This window comes from Macaca thibetana, chromosome 2 (assembly GCF_024542745.1).
Source record: "Macaca thibetana thibetana isolate TM-01 chromosome 2, ASM2454274v1, whole genome shotgun sequence".
Taxonomy (NCBI): Eukaryota; Metazoa; Chordata; class Mammalia; order Primates; family Cercopithecidae; genus Macaca; species Macaca thibetana.
The window spans coordinates 154,285,467-154,300,258 of NC_065579.1; the positions used below are offsets into that span (position 1 = coordinate 154,285,467).

Consider the following 14,792-nt stretch of genomic DNA (forward strand, 5'->3'; position numbering starts at 1 on the left):
TTTTTTAGAAACCTGGTTTTTTTCTGCATATCTGTACCTATCTCTGAGTTCTTTAAATAAAAGAAGGAGGAGAAAGAGAGGAAAGAGAGAAAAGGAAAACAAACAGGTAATAATGTTTCTGTAACATCAGAATGATTATTTCCCAGCTGAGAATGTTCGTACCATTGTCATGGCCATCCAGCTTAGGATTGCAAAGAACCGATTGTTTTCTAACCTCTGTATTTCTTTTTGCAACTGCCCACCCCCTCTCCCACTTAACTGCCAAGTATCAGCCAGAATTTGGGCATACTTTGGTTCTAGGCACAAGAAAATAAGTGGTCTGGGTTACTTAGTGCTAAATTTATTTTATAATAAGCATCACTACAACCTTGAGACTATAACTAACACTTTCTAGGCTCCAAGCAACCCCTCTACATAGATATCCCTGCAACCTCATCAAATCCAACCCATGGGGATATTGATACTGGCCTGGATGGAAATCAAAGTAGCCACATCCCTTTCAATGTTGGAAATCTGCCAAACAATTCAGTATAAATTTCCTGGGCCTGGGCTGTGTATTTTCATTCCACCCCACCCCCAAATCAGTCAGCATGCCCTGGGGCAGAGACTAAAGAGCTGCCAGTGCCTGTTCAGAGTTGGCTTATTCCTTTCTGATGGCCCATCCCCTCCCGCAAATTCAAGACCTTGGCCTTAGATATCTTGGCTAGCCTGGGCCTTTCTGGTACCACCCTTCACTCTCTAGGAGCTCTGAGAATTCTGCACTCCCCGACGCTGCTTGATAGAGTAACTCACAGCTCACTCTTTCATTGACTCTTTCTGTATTTCTCTTCTTCAGAATTTCTCTTCTGCTGCTGCTTTTAGACATCCTTGCATGTTCAGTCCCTAAATCACCACTGCTTGTTATTACTTTCATGTTCCCAACATCTGGCATATGGGTCTTAATCCCATGGGTCCACCCAGACTCATGAATTTAAACTCTTCTGGTCTAAACTCCTCCACCACCATTTGAGCCTCAATTCTGTGAACACTTTTGTCTCTAAATGCCAAGTACCTTAGTATAAGAAGGCAGATTAATCCTCTGAATGTCAACTTAATAGTTAGGCCTATCTCCCAAGAAAGAGAAATGAAAACTCCTAGTTAGTAGTAACTCATTTTGATCAAATAATCAATTTTGGGACCATTTTCTTAAAACTGTATTATATTGCCTGTAACTATTTCCTGGAGGATAATGATCATCCTTAAATTACTATGTGTTTTGTGAAGTTGGTGCTTTACTTTTCGTGTCCTAAATTTGCATATCTGAATCTTTAAATTGTAACTGCTCTTTCAAGTATTCTAGGATTTCATTTGCCATGGTTGGGATCTCTTTGTGATTTGATAGGTTTCGATCACATCCTCACTAGCCTTCTTTCCAAGCCACAGAACGGTCTGTCTTCATTCAGTAGAGACCCTGCCGTTCTAGTTTTCTTGCTGGAATTTGTTTTCCCATATCCTTCTTGAGCAAAGGTCACTAAAGCCAAATGTTTCATTCTGGCACTTTGTGAGACATGGGCTTTAAACTCTCAGAAGAAGAGAAAATCTCATAGTTTTGTATGAGATATACAATGAACAACAGTAAAATAGAAATGTTATTGGCAAGAGGAGTCTTTCTCCAATATCCATGAGTAAGAATTCCTTGGACACATAAGATAACAAGAGGAATATACTTACTCTGCTTTCCTTTTGAGATATTCTTCACATACCATGAAGTTCTCCTTTTTAAAGTTTGCAATTTAATACTTTTTAGTATTTTCACAAGCTTGGGTAACCACCATCACTATCTAATTCTGGAACATTTTTATCACCTGCAAACAAAACTTTCTACCTGTTAGCAGTCTCTCCTCATTGCTCTCTTCCTCCCACACCTGGAAACCACTAGTCTACTATCTATCTCTATAGATTTGCCTATTCTGGACATTTCATATAAATGGAATTATTGAACATGGGGCCCTTTGTATCTGGCTTTTCTCATTTAGCATAATCTTAGCATAATGTTTATAAGGTTTCCCCGTGTTGTAGCATAAAGCATTACTTCATTCCTTTTTATGGCTGAACATCCCATTATAAGGATATTCCACATTTTGTTTATCCATTCATCAGTTGATGCTATCTGTTGTTTCCACTTTGAGGCTCTTATGAATAATATACTGCTGTGAACATTTGTGTACAAGTTTTTTCATGAATATATGTTTTTACTTATCTGGGTATATACCTAGGAGTGGAGTTCCTGGGTTATATGGGGACTTTGTGTTTAACATAAGTGTAGAACTGTTTTTCAAAGTGACTATACCATTTCACAATCCCACCAACAATGTATGAGGGTTCCAGTTTCCCTACATCATCACTAACACTTGTTTTATTATCTGCCTTTTTAATTCTAGCCATCCTAGTGGGTATCTCATTGTGGTTTCTAGTCATATTTCTCTTATGACCAATGATGCTGAGTATCTTTTTATGTGCTTATTATCCATTTGCTTATCTTCCCTGGAGAACTGGCTATTCAAATCATTTGACATTTAAAAAAAGTACATTGTCTTGGGGCCGGGTGCCATGGCTCACGCCTGTAATCCCAGCACTTTGGGAGGCCGAGGCAGGCAGATCACCTGAGGTCAGGAGTTTGAGACCAGCCTGGCTAACATAGTGAAACCCCATATCTACTAAAAATACAAACATTAGCTGGGTATTGGCGGCACATGCCTGTAATCCCAGCTACTCTGGAGGCTGAAGCAGGAGAATCACTTGAACCCAGGAGGCGGAGGTTTCAGTGAGCCAACATGGTGCCACTGCACTCCAGCCTGGGTGACAAAGTGAGACTCTGTCTCAGAAAAATAATAAATAAATAAATATTGTCTTGGAAATATACTTAAATCAATTGGCCTATAGTTGCAGCTACTCAAGAAGCTGAGGTGGGAGGATTGCTTGAGGCCAGGAGTTTGATGTTTCAGTGAGCTATGATTATGTCACTGCTCTCCAGCCTGGGTAACAGAGTGAGCCCCATCTCTGAAAAAAAAAAAGGGGAGAAAGAGGAAGAAGAAGAAGGGGGGGGTAGAGGGAGGAGAAGGAAGAGGAGGAGGAAGAAGAAGGAGGAGGAGGAGAAGGAGAAGGAGAGAAGAAGGAGGAGGAGAAGGAGAAAAGGAGGAGGAGGAGGAGAAGGAGAGAAAGAGGAGGAGAAAGAAGGAGGAGGAGGAGGAAAAAGAGGAGGATGAGAAGGAGAAGAAATGCTCTTAAATCAATAGTTCTCAAACTTGATTCACATTAAAGTTTCCTAAAATCCTGATGCGCAGGCTTTACCCTAGGCCAGTTAAATGGTGTAGGACCCAGGCAACAGTTTTAAAAACAAATCTCCAGTTGATTCTAATGTTTGAGGGCCATTGCTACAGACTACATGACTAAGCTGATGATACCAACATACAAATGTTAAAGATTTGATAATTTATAAATTATGCCAAGTATTAAAGATGGGAGAATTGACTCAAATGTGAATTGTAAAATACCTAACCAGGTCAAAAGATAGAGTTGAGATTTTTAATAAAGATTGATGAACTTTCCTATAACAGAAAGTTTCAAACCACCTATTGCTAGAGAAAATGTCCTGGCTGTGGTTCTTGCCTAGTGAGCAGGAGTTGGTTTCATGAGGTAACCATGGGAGAGCCAATAAATGTGAGTGATCATGACAATTAAATCTTTAAGCCCAGATAATTTATGTCAATTATTCAATGTTCATTAAGGAAAGTGAAAAAAATATGAGTATTATTAGTAGAAAATGGAAAGGCAGGCTTTTGAAAGGCATAAAAAGATTGGAGGCTATTTTAAGAGACTTTATTGGAAGCATAGGAAAAGAGTATCTGAGAATTTTTAAAAATCCAATCACATAAAAATGTGACAGTCACAGTGGTTATATTGTGGAGGGAAAATGACATCTCTCAAAGAATGTAAAAAGCTCCCCAAAGGAGAGCAGGGAGCCCACAGAGTGTATTAGGTTAGGTACAAAATAGGAAAAAAGACTTTGAGAAACACTTTTGAAGAGAGTCCAAAACACATAAAGGGATTATTTAAAATCTGTTAAAAGGAAGAAGCTAGAATAACAGTGGGATCTTTTGCTGAGAATAAGGGGGCACAGGGAGTGCTGAGGTACCAAAAGACAATAGAGCAAACTAATTATATGCCTCTGAATGTATTGAGAAAGATACCAGAGTGATAGCACGTTCAAATTGCCTACTATGAATGGATCAGTAATAGTTAATTAAATAGTTTCCTGTGTTCTGCATATTTCAAGTCAGGTAGGTGGAACTGAGTAATCACTGGAAACTCTTGGTGTTTATCTTGAGATTTCTGAAGGCCTCCAGAAGAAATTTTTCTCGTCTTGCCTCTCCCTAAAGCCACTGCCCTTGTCCTCATGCTCCTATTACCACCAAGGCTCCTAAGTGTATAGTCTACCCTAGTCACCTCACTTTCTCATTTCCAATTCATTCTTCAACCCATTCTTCTAACTCCATTGAAAGGTCATTAAATCTGGCTCATTGCTAAAGTCATTAAATCAACAGATCTTTTTTTAGACTAAATTCTTTTTAGCCTTTAGATACATAACATCATTAACTGTCTCTTCTGTTTTTCCTTTCTGAAACTTCTTTTCTTAACTTTTATTATACGTGAATGTCCTGGTTTTATCTCTCCGCTTCTTACCAGCTACCTTCACTGGCTCCAGAATTAGTTAGGTATTTTTTTTGTTAAGGCTAGTCAAGTGAAGCAGTGGGAATGGAGAAGGAACAAAGAAATCTGTAACTGGTTGTGATCAATTAATTGTAAACACTACTGCATTCAGACAAGCCTTACCTATTTAATTTTGATAACACTCTGGGTTCCAGTCTCGATTCACTTCTTATACTATATCCTTCACCTTGTTTTAACCTCTTCTGTGACATCTCCTAGTGCTGCTTCTCATCCCATTTTCTAACTTCATGGTTGATATAGTCATAGAGATGTTCCATAGTTTATTCTGATCCAGTAACCAAAACCAGATTAATATCTTACCAGCAATCTTACTCTTCCTCTGTGTAACTCCTGTCGTGGTTAATAGCACTACATCCACCCATTCTCATTCTGGATTCCTTTGTCTCCCTACACATCCAGCTAGTTACCAGGTTTTAGATGTTTAACCTCTGAAATGTCTTTCAAATCTGTCTCCTATTGTCTGTCTCCATTGCCCAACCATAGTCTTCATTTGTTTTTCATCTGGACTATTCCAATAGTCCCCTAACTCATCTTGCCCACTTTTTCAGCTACTGATCTCTTGCCAGCATTTTTTTTTCCCAAACACAACCTAGTTTTAAAACACAGACTTCTACTGCCTACATAACTCCTTAGGTAAGTATTTAAGGTCTTTTATAGTCTGGCCCCAACATAAAATTTCCACTTTTCCCCTTGAGATTAAGTTGTGCTCTGGTCATATATGAGAATGGCCATTCCTTGAGCACACCATGAACATTCCTCACCATGCCTTTGTTCATGCTCTTCCTTGATTCACAACTCTTCATTTTTCACCTGACAAACTCCTATCTATCCTTTAAGACAAATTTCTATCTCAAAATGTGGGTCCTGGGCCAGCAGCAGCAGTATCACCTGGGAACTTGTTCGAATACAACTTCCTGGGGCCCCACTTTAGACTCTGTTTCATCCAAAACTGTGTGTGATGAGGACCAGCAATGTGAATTTTAACAGGCTCATGAGGTGATTCTGATGCATTCTAAAATTTAAGAACCACTGTTCTAGGGAACAATTTTTTTTTTATCAATAGCCATAGCACTTTACACATACCTGTGTTACTTACTGCATTATTTAATAACCATGTTTACTTATTCACTTATTTATCTGGTCTGCTAAGTTGTGAGTCCTCAAAGTCAAATACAATGATTTTGTTTTCTGACACCTGCCATAGTATCTGGCACATAACAAGTGCTTGATAAGAATTCAGCATACTAAAATATACCCCCTTCCCTCCAGGGATTCAGTCTAGCTAGAGTAAACAGAGAGGGCTAAGATCAAATGGTGTCCAAGGCATCTACATTTAAAGGTTGATATACGTCACACAAACCAAAAGCTTACACACTGACAATAACCAATGTCATCAAGGTAATAACCAATGGGTACTAGGCTTAATACCTGGGTGATAAAATAATCTGTACAGCAAACTCCAATGATACTAATTTACCTATGTAATAAATCTACACTTGTACCCCTGAACTTAAAATAAAAGTTTTTTAAAAAACAACAAAAAACAAATAAAGCAAATGTCAGCAGGGATGCAGAGAAGCTGAATCTCTCATACACTGCTGATATACCTACTCTGGAAAACACTTTAGAAGTTTCTTATAAAATTATTCCTTCACTGTGTGATTCAGCAGTCGCACTCCTATGTATTTACCGTAGAGAAGTAACTATATATGTTCACACAAAAAGCTGTATGCAAATGTTTTTAGTAGCTTTGTTTGTAATAGTCAAAAACTGGAAGCATTAACAATCAAAAAAGAAATCAAGAAAACAATTCCATTTATAATAGCATCAAAAAATGAAAACTTGGGAAAAAATTTTACCTAAAAGTTGAAAGACCTGTACACTGAAAACTGTAAAACACTGATGAAATAAATGAGGAAGGCACAAATCAATGGAAAGATATCCATATTCATGGATTGAAAAAATGTATATTGTTAAAATAGCCATACTACCAAAGCAATCTACAAATGCAATGCAATCCTACCAAAATACCAAAATTCACAGAAATATGAAAAAAAACTAAAATTCTTGTGGAACCACAAAAGACCCTAATAGCCAAAACAATCTTCACCAATAAGAACAAAGCTGGAGGTATCACCCTAGCCTATCTAATTACAAAATCTACTAAAAAGCTATAATAATCAAAACAGCAAGATGCTGGCATAAAAACAGACAAATCAATGGAACAGAATAGAGAGCCCAAAAATAAATCCATGCACTTACAGTCAGTTGATTTTTGACAAAAGTACCAAGACAACACAAAAGAGAAAGGACAGCCTCTTCAATAAATGGTGTTGGGACAACTGTATATGAACATGCAAAAGAATGAAATTACACCTGTAACCCCAGCACTTTGGAAGGCCAAGTTGGGCCGATCATTTGAGGTCAAGAGGTCGAGACCAGCCTGGCCAACATGGTGAAACCCTGTCTGTATTAAAAATACAAAAATTAGCCAGGTGTGGTGGCATGCGCCTGTAATCCCAGCTACTCAGGAGGCTGAAGCAGGAGAATCACTTGAACCTGGGAGGCAGAGGTTGCAGTAAGCTGAGATCACGCCACTGCACTCCAGCCTGGGCAACAGAGCGAGACCCTGTCTCAAAAAAAAAAAAAAAAAAAAAAAAAATTGGACACTGGACCAATTGTATATGGTATAATGGTATACCATATACAAAAAATCAACTAAAAAATGGATTAAAAGCTTAAATGTATGACCTGATACTGTAAAAACTATCAGAAGAAAACATAGGAGAAAAGCTCCTGCTATTGGTCTGGGCAATGATTTTTTGGTTATGGCCCCAAAAGCGCATGCAACAAAATAAAAAATAGACAAATGGGATTAAACTAAAAAGTTTTTGCACAGCAATGGAAACAATAAACAGAGTGAAGAGACAACCTACAGAATGGGAGAAAATATTTGCAAACCATACATCTGATAAGGGGTAAATATTCAAAGAATATAAAGAACTCAAATCAATAGCAAGAAAACAAATAATCCAATAAAAAGTGGACAAAGGACCTGAATAGACACTTCTCAAAAGAAAACATACAGATGTCCAGCAGGTATATGAAAAAATGCTCACATCACTGATCATCAAGAAATGCAAATTAAAACCATGAGTTATTAGCTCATACCTGTTAGAATGGCTATTATGGAAAAGATGAGAGATAACAAGTGTTGGGGAGGATATGGAGAAAAGGAAACCCTGTACACTATTTATGAGAATGTAAATTAGTACAACTATTATGGAAAACAGTATGGAGGTTCCTTAAAAAATTAAAAATAGAACTGTCATGTAATCAAGCAATTCTACTTCTGGGTGTATATCTAAGGGAAATGAAATCAGTGTATGAAAGAGATACCTGCACTCCCATATTCACTGCAACATTATTCCCAATAGCCAAGATATGGAACCAACCTAAGTGTTCATTTACGAATGAATGGATAAAGAAAATGTGAGATATATGTATGTGCACATACACACACACAGTTGAGTACTATTCAGTCTCAAAGAAAGAAATCCTGGCATTTGTAAAAACATGGATGAACCTGGAAGACATTATGCTAAGTGAAGTAAGCAAGACATAGAAAAACAAATACTACATGATCTCACTTATATATGGAATCTAAAAAAGTTGAACTCATAGAAGTAAAGAGTAGAATGGTGGTTGTCACAGATTGGGATGGAGGTGGTTGACAGAAATAGAGAGATGTTGGTCAGATCAAAGGGCACAAAGTTCCAGGTAGGATGAATAAGTTGTGGAGAGCTATACAACATAGTGTCTATAGTTAGTAATAACGTGTTGTATACTTGAAGAATTCCAAGAGAGTATGTCTTAAAAAAAGATAAGTATGTACAGTGATGGATGTTGATTAAATTAATTTAATAATTTTAATTATTTCACAATGTATACAAATATCAAAATACCATGTTGTACACCATAAATATGCAATATTTGTCAATTATACCTTAATAAAGCTGGGAGGAAAAAACTGGAAACCCAAATATCCTTCAACAGGTGAATGGATAAACAGTGGGGCATCTTACAATGGAATACTAGCTAGCAATAAACATGGGACAAAGTATTGATACATGCAACAACTTGGATGGAGCTCAAGGGCATATGCTGCATGACAAATGTCAGTCTCACAGGCTTACACACTGTAAGAGTCCAGTTCTATACAACGTTCTCAAAAGACAAATTTATAGTGACAGAGAATGGATTAGTGGTTGCTAGGAGTTAGGTTGGGGAGTGTGTCACTATGAAGGATAGCATGAGAGAGTTGTGTTTGTAAGTGTGTATGTGTGATAGAACAGTTCACTATCCTGATTATGACGGTGGTTTCATGTGAATTTCATAGAAATCTATATAGGTGATAAATTTCATAGGACTACACACACACACACACAGAGTGCACATAAAAATGGGTGAAATTTCAATAGAGTCTGTAGTTTTTATAACAGTATTGCACTAATGTCAATTTCCTGATTTTGATCATGAACTCTGGTTATGTACGATGTTATTGGGGAAAGCTGGGCTAAGGATACACAGGAGCTCTCTGTACTGTTTTTACAACCTCTTGTGAGTCTTAAATAATTTCAAATTGAAAAGTTTTTGAGAAAAATAAAGCACAGGGATTTCTGATGAAAGCTAAATTAGAAAGCGCTGCTTGACATAATGCTAAAACAGGACCCAGGAAGTGGAGAGCTCATTGCCTGGTGGAGGTGGGAAAGGGGTAAAGGGAAGTGGAGATTCCTGCCTTGAAGAACATTTGGTAGAGCACAGGCCAGGCCTCTCAAACTGGTCACTCCTGGCTTGGGGAGTAACTAATACTAAGGTGGAAAGGGAAATGAAAGCTTCCTTCTCATCAGCTTCCCACATGGGGAAGGGGGCTAGAATCTCTCCTCAGTAGGCCTCCATTTTCTCAATAGGGAAAACGGAGAGAAGGGGAAAAGGGTTCCTCCTTAACAATGGTCACAAAAGGTTACGTGTGCAAATAGTGAAAGATTAGGTGGCGTAAGAACTCAGGCTCTGGAATCAAACCCAACCTCAAATCCAGTGGCTTGATTGTTCTATTGAACTTTGCTATATACCCTGTTTCTCTATTTAAAAACAGGAGTAATGATACTACTTATCTCTGACAGCTGATTATATTAGATTGTCTATGTAAAGCGCTTAGCAACCACCTAGCACATAGATAATCACTGTTGGCTACTCTTTTTAATACTATTCTATGCCATTACCAATTTTCTAAGAAGTAACAATAATAACTCAGATGATTCTGACCATAATGTAATTTTTGATGAAAGTTTCTTCAGGATCCTTCAATGCTTCCAACTCATAAATTATATCAGCCCTCAGTCAGTCCCTATATATGTAAATACAATTTAAATTAAAATTAATAGTTGCTACTTTCTATTACATGTCTTCTGTGTGCTTTGCACTTTAAATACAGCAGGATAATTACTATTTTCCCCATTTTCAGATGAGGAAACTGCTTCAGAGTGGTTAGGCAAATCTCCAACATCCATAAACAACACAGTAAACCCAGGCAGTCTGATGGCAAAGCCCAAGCTCTTTCCACTACACTGTTACCTCAGTAGTAATCCATAAAAGATGCTTAAACACATACACATTGTCTGTTAGTTGTTCTTTTTACATCACATTACATGGGCAGACTCTACAGCTCCTGCCACAGCCTGGCACAGACACTTCCAGGCCATTGCCGGAGCCGGTGGAAACACTAGACGACAGAAACCAAGAACCCAAAGCTAATTGTAGCAAGAATTCAGTCTGGAGTTCAGTCAGTAGATAAATCCAAGAGGCATCATGGAAATTGTGCCGAAGTCCAAGATCCAAGCCAGCAGTCAGAATCTAAAGGGGCAGGCAAAACCCAGCAGGAGGCTCTGCAGGCTCTGTGCCCCCCAGGGGATATATGACTTCCTCTCTGTCTCCTCTTGTTGACACTGCCGGCTATAAATGGGGGCTTTGTGGATCCTCAGTCAAGAAGGCAGGTAAAAATTCTTGACCTACCAGCACTACCACAGGACGTTAGAAACCAGGGCAGGAAGACCCTGGGTCTTCATTAGTCAGTATGATGAAAACCCAGGCAGTTGGGTCTACTAGTGGGAAGTGAAAGAACACTGAAGGAAACCAGGAGTCAGGACATCATCTGGATTTGCTGTCCCAACATGGTCCCTATCTGGCGATTAAAACAGCATGCAGATTTCTTCATCTGAAAATGAAGGAATCAGGTCAGATCACTGATTTTCAAACTGTGTTCCTCAGAGCCCAGGGACTCCAGTCCTGCCGTGGAGAGATAGATGGGCAAGCAAGTCCTTCCTGCACAGCACGCGTCCTTTCATCTCTTCCAAGTACTGAACCTTCTAATTCTAATGATTTATGCAGTGTAACAAGCTTTTAGTAAGTTTCTAGTAGGCTCGGGGCCTTGTGGAAGGTGCTGATGGGGACAAAGCTGAGTGAAACCCAGTCCCAACATCCTGAATTCCTAGATTCTGGCTTACTGGGGAACCATTCCAGCAGCTGTCATTGTTCAGGATTCCGCTCAGATTCCAAGATACACACAGGCCCAGAGTTCTGCCACAGAATCGAAGATAAGAAAGAAGGGAAGGAGGCTGAGTGCAGTGGCTCGCGCCTGTAATCCCAGCACTTCTGGAGGCTGAGGCAGGCGGATCACCCTGGGGTCAGGAGTTTGAAACCAACCTGACCAACATGGAGAAACCCCGTCTCTACTAAAAATACAAAATAAGTTGGGCATGGTGGCTCACACCTGTAATCCCAGCTACTCGGGAGACTGAGGCAGGAGAATTGCTTGAACCTGGGAGGTGGAGGTTGCTGCAAGCCAAGATTACACCACTGCACTCCAGCCTGGGCAACAAGAGTTAAACGCCATCTCAAAAAAAAAAAAAAAAAAAAAAAAGAGGAAAGCGGAATCTTCCCCAGTATGGCAGGCAATCTTTCCTGCCTCAAAGAGATCAATTTGCATGTCACCTGGTAGCCCATAATATTCTGCTTTAGCAGTGACTCCTTGTGATTGGATGTTTCCTAGGGCCAATTGTGCTTGTGCTTCATGCCCTACTTAAAATCAGGACATCTGCTCTGCCCTTTTGGAAGAGCTACAAGTCACCTGCCAGGAATTGCTCAAGGCCTTTTCCTGCAGCTAAACAGAGAAAGGAAGTTGAAATCACTGCCTCATAAATTACAACACATGCCAGGGTCGTAACCCTAGAGTCTGAGGTTCTAGGCGAAAAGAGGATTTTGCGTGTGTGTCTAGTGTTTTCCCGTGGCATTTAAAAGCACATCTAAAATATAATTGCATGAGATATGGCAAAAATACATTCAGAAACTATTTTTTTGAAGACAAACAAACAAAGCAGAATGTGCCCATAATATTCCTAAGTAAAGCCACACAAACTTCCTTTCCAGTAGAGGTATCCTTTGGGGCTTTTTACCCCTCCTCATCACCAACTTATCTTGAATTTATCACTATGCTTTTTCACTACTGTTCCTAAACTTCAAGGCATTTAGTCTTATATCCAAATTTCCATATTTCAGCTTTTAAAATAGTTGCAAGGATACTTTTAAAGTTGATCCTAGCCAGGAGAGGTGGCTCATGCCTGTAATCCCAACCCTTCAGGAGGCCAAGGTGGGAGGACTGCTTGACTCCAGGAGTTCAAGACCAGCCTGGGTAACAAAGTGAGACCTTGTCTCTACAAAAAAATAAAAACTAACTGGGTGTGATGGCATGCACCTGTAGTCCCAGCTACTTGGGAAGCTGAGGTGGGAGGATCACTTAAACCCAGTAGATCGATGCTGCAGTGAGCCAAGATCATGCCACTGCACTCCAACCTGGATGAGAGAGTGAAACTCTGTCTCAAAATTAAATTAAATTAAAAAGTTGATCCCAGCAAACTAACACTGGAACAGAAAACCCAACACCGCATGCTCTCACTCATAAGTGGGAATTGAACAATGAGAACACATGGACACAGGGAGGGGTACATCTCACACTGGGGCCTCTTGGGGGGTGGGGGGCAAGGGGAGGGAGGGCATTAGGACAAATACCTAATGCATGTGGGGCTTAAAACCTTCATGACTGGTTGATAGGTGCAGCAAACCACCATGGCACATGTATACTTGTGTAACATACCTGCACATTCTGGACACATATCCCAGAACTTAAAGTAAAATTAAAAAAGAAAGAAAAAAAAAGTTGATCCTTAGGCCTGTTTATAGTCCAAGGGAGCTATGAATGCTGAAATTTGTATACTATCAATTTATATGTATATTCACATATTAATATCTATAATACACAGATTCAGGAATATAGATTTTTGTCAAATGGCCAAGTGGATACTGATAAAACAACTTCTAATATTCAATTAAAATTTTATTCTATTTTAAAGAAAAAGAACAAATAGGAAAATCGTCTTTGCAATGAAAAGGTCAGAAACCAAGGAGGTGGTGTCCTAATACGCTGATAGCAGAGATTGTATCTCCTTTGCCTTCCTATCTCTGGTTCTTAATACATTGGCAAGTTGGTATTTAGGAATTGTTGAATTAATATTTGGCACATGAAGATCATTAAAGTAAGAACTCATAAAGCATGGGAAAAACAAGGTCATTTGCTAAAGGGGAATTTGGGGGCACGATACTTAGCAAGTCTTCTTTTACACTTATAGCTAAATATTTTGTTTGACCATTTGATTTGGATGTAAATTCTGTTGCACCTCTGGTAAACCAAGTCAGCCTGCTCTTCCTGGTTAAGAAAGAGAGGCAGAAATGCAAAGTGTAACCAGCTTATTAATAAGCTAAGGATAGAGAAAAGAAATTTGTCTCTGGGCTGGAAGCAGTGGCCCACGCCTGTAATCCCAGCACTTTGGGAGGCTGAGGCGGACAGATCATTTGAGCCCAGGAGTTTGAGACCAGCCTGGCCAACATGGCAAAACCCCATCTCTACTAAAATTACAAAAATTAGGGAGGGATGGTGGCGCATGCGTGTAATCCCAGCTACTTGGGGTGGCTGAGACACGAGAATTGCTTGAACCCAGGAGGCGGAGGTTGAAGTGAGCTGAGTGTGCCTCACTGCACTCCAGCCTGGGCAACAGAATGAGACTTTGTCTAAAAAAAAAAAAAAAAAAAAAGGAAAAAATAAAAAACTGTCTCTGGCATAACTTGAGAAGGGAGAAGCTAGAAGAGACCTTTGATTTCATCAGGTCCAAGCACTGCTAACCATTCAGCTATTCTGTGGGCAGAATGTCTCTGTTCTTCCAGATGCAATTTCAGCAGCTGTGGGCCTGAACTGACAGGGCAGGGTAAGGAGCTCCCTCTCTCCATGTGAAACGAAGCAGGACTACAGGAAAGCAGGCTGATTTGGAAAGGCCAGGTCCACCCAGGACAAGAGGCGGTGCTGAATGTTTGGCTCATGACAAAACATAATTTACAAATTTACTGGCTTCAAGGATGTAAAAAGATATAATTTACTGACTTCAAGGGTGTAAAAATGCATGCTTCCTAGCCCAGCTGCAAGCAGCAACTCAGTCCAAGATCAGCAGATTTTCTGAAGCCTGGGGGTGGGATGCATGTTGTTAACCTCTGATGCAGATGTCTACTGAGAGTCTGTAATCTGTGTGGTCGTGAAGATGAGATCTCATCCATCAATTGCTTGACGAGGGCTATCATCATATCTCTGGGCCTACGTGGCCCTCAACACACGATGTGAGAAACATATTGGACAAAAGCATTTCCTGGGAGAATCCTCCAGCAAGAATTCAGCCATTGGCAAAGAATCTTTCAAGTGGCCCTATCTCATTGGAGACAAGTAAACATATATACACATGGGCATATGTGAATATACACACTCCTCCAAGGTGCTACACTTTCCTAGAAACAAAAAGAATGAGAGAGGAAAAAGCTTTACAGGCATCCTGTTAGGATGCTTTCTCTCATTTATTTTTAGACTC

At 39.6% G+C, this 14,792-nt stretch overlaps 3 protein-coding genes across 8 annotated transcripts in view; 2 read left to right on the plus strand and 1 right to left on the minus strand.

The window, feature by feature from the left end:
- The window catches only part of NDUFB4 (NADH:ubiquinone oxidoreductase subunit B4), an 812,324-nt gene that overhangs the window by 377,936 nt on the left and 419,596 nt on the right, over positions 1–14,792 (minus strand). The gene's annotated exons all lie outside the window — the stretch shown is intronic.
- Positions 1–14,792, plus strand: part of LOC126949250 (cytochrome c oxidase copper chaperone) — an 846,236-nt gene that overhangs the window by 301,508 nt on the left and 529,936 nt on the right. Inside the window, exon 1 of one of the 4 annotated variants that reach the window (XM_050781912.1) lies at positions 3,075–3,084. The exons of the other annotated variants lie outside the window; for them this stretch is intronic. The gene's annotated coding sequence lies outside the window, so the exon portion shown is untranslated. Of the gene's footprint in view, positions 1–3,074; positions 3,085–14,792 lie in introns of those variants that run through there. 4 annotated transcript variants of the gene reach the window in all.
- Positions 1–14,792, plus strand: part of GPR156 (G protein-coupled receptor 156) — an 87,954-nt gene that overhangs the window by 37,096 nt on the left and 36,066 nt on the right. The gene's annotated exons all lie outside the window — the stretch shown is intronic.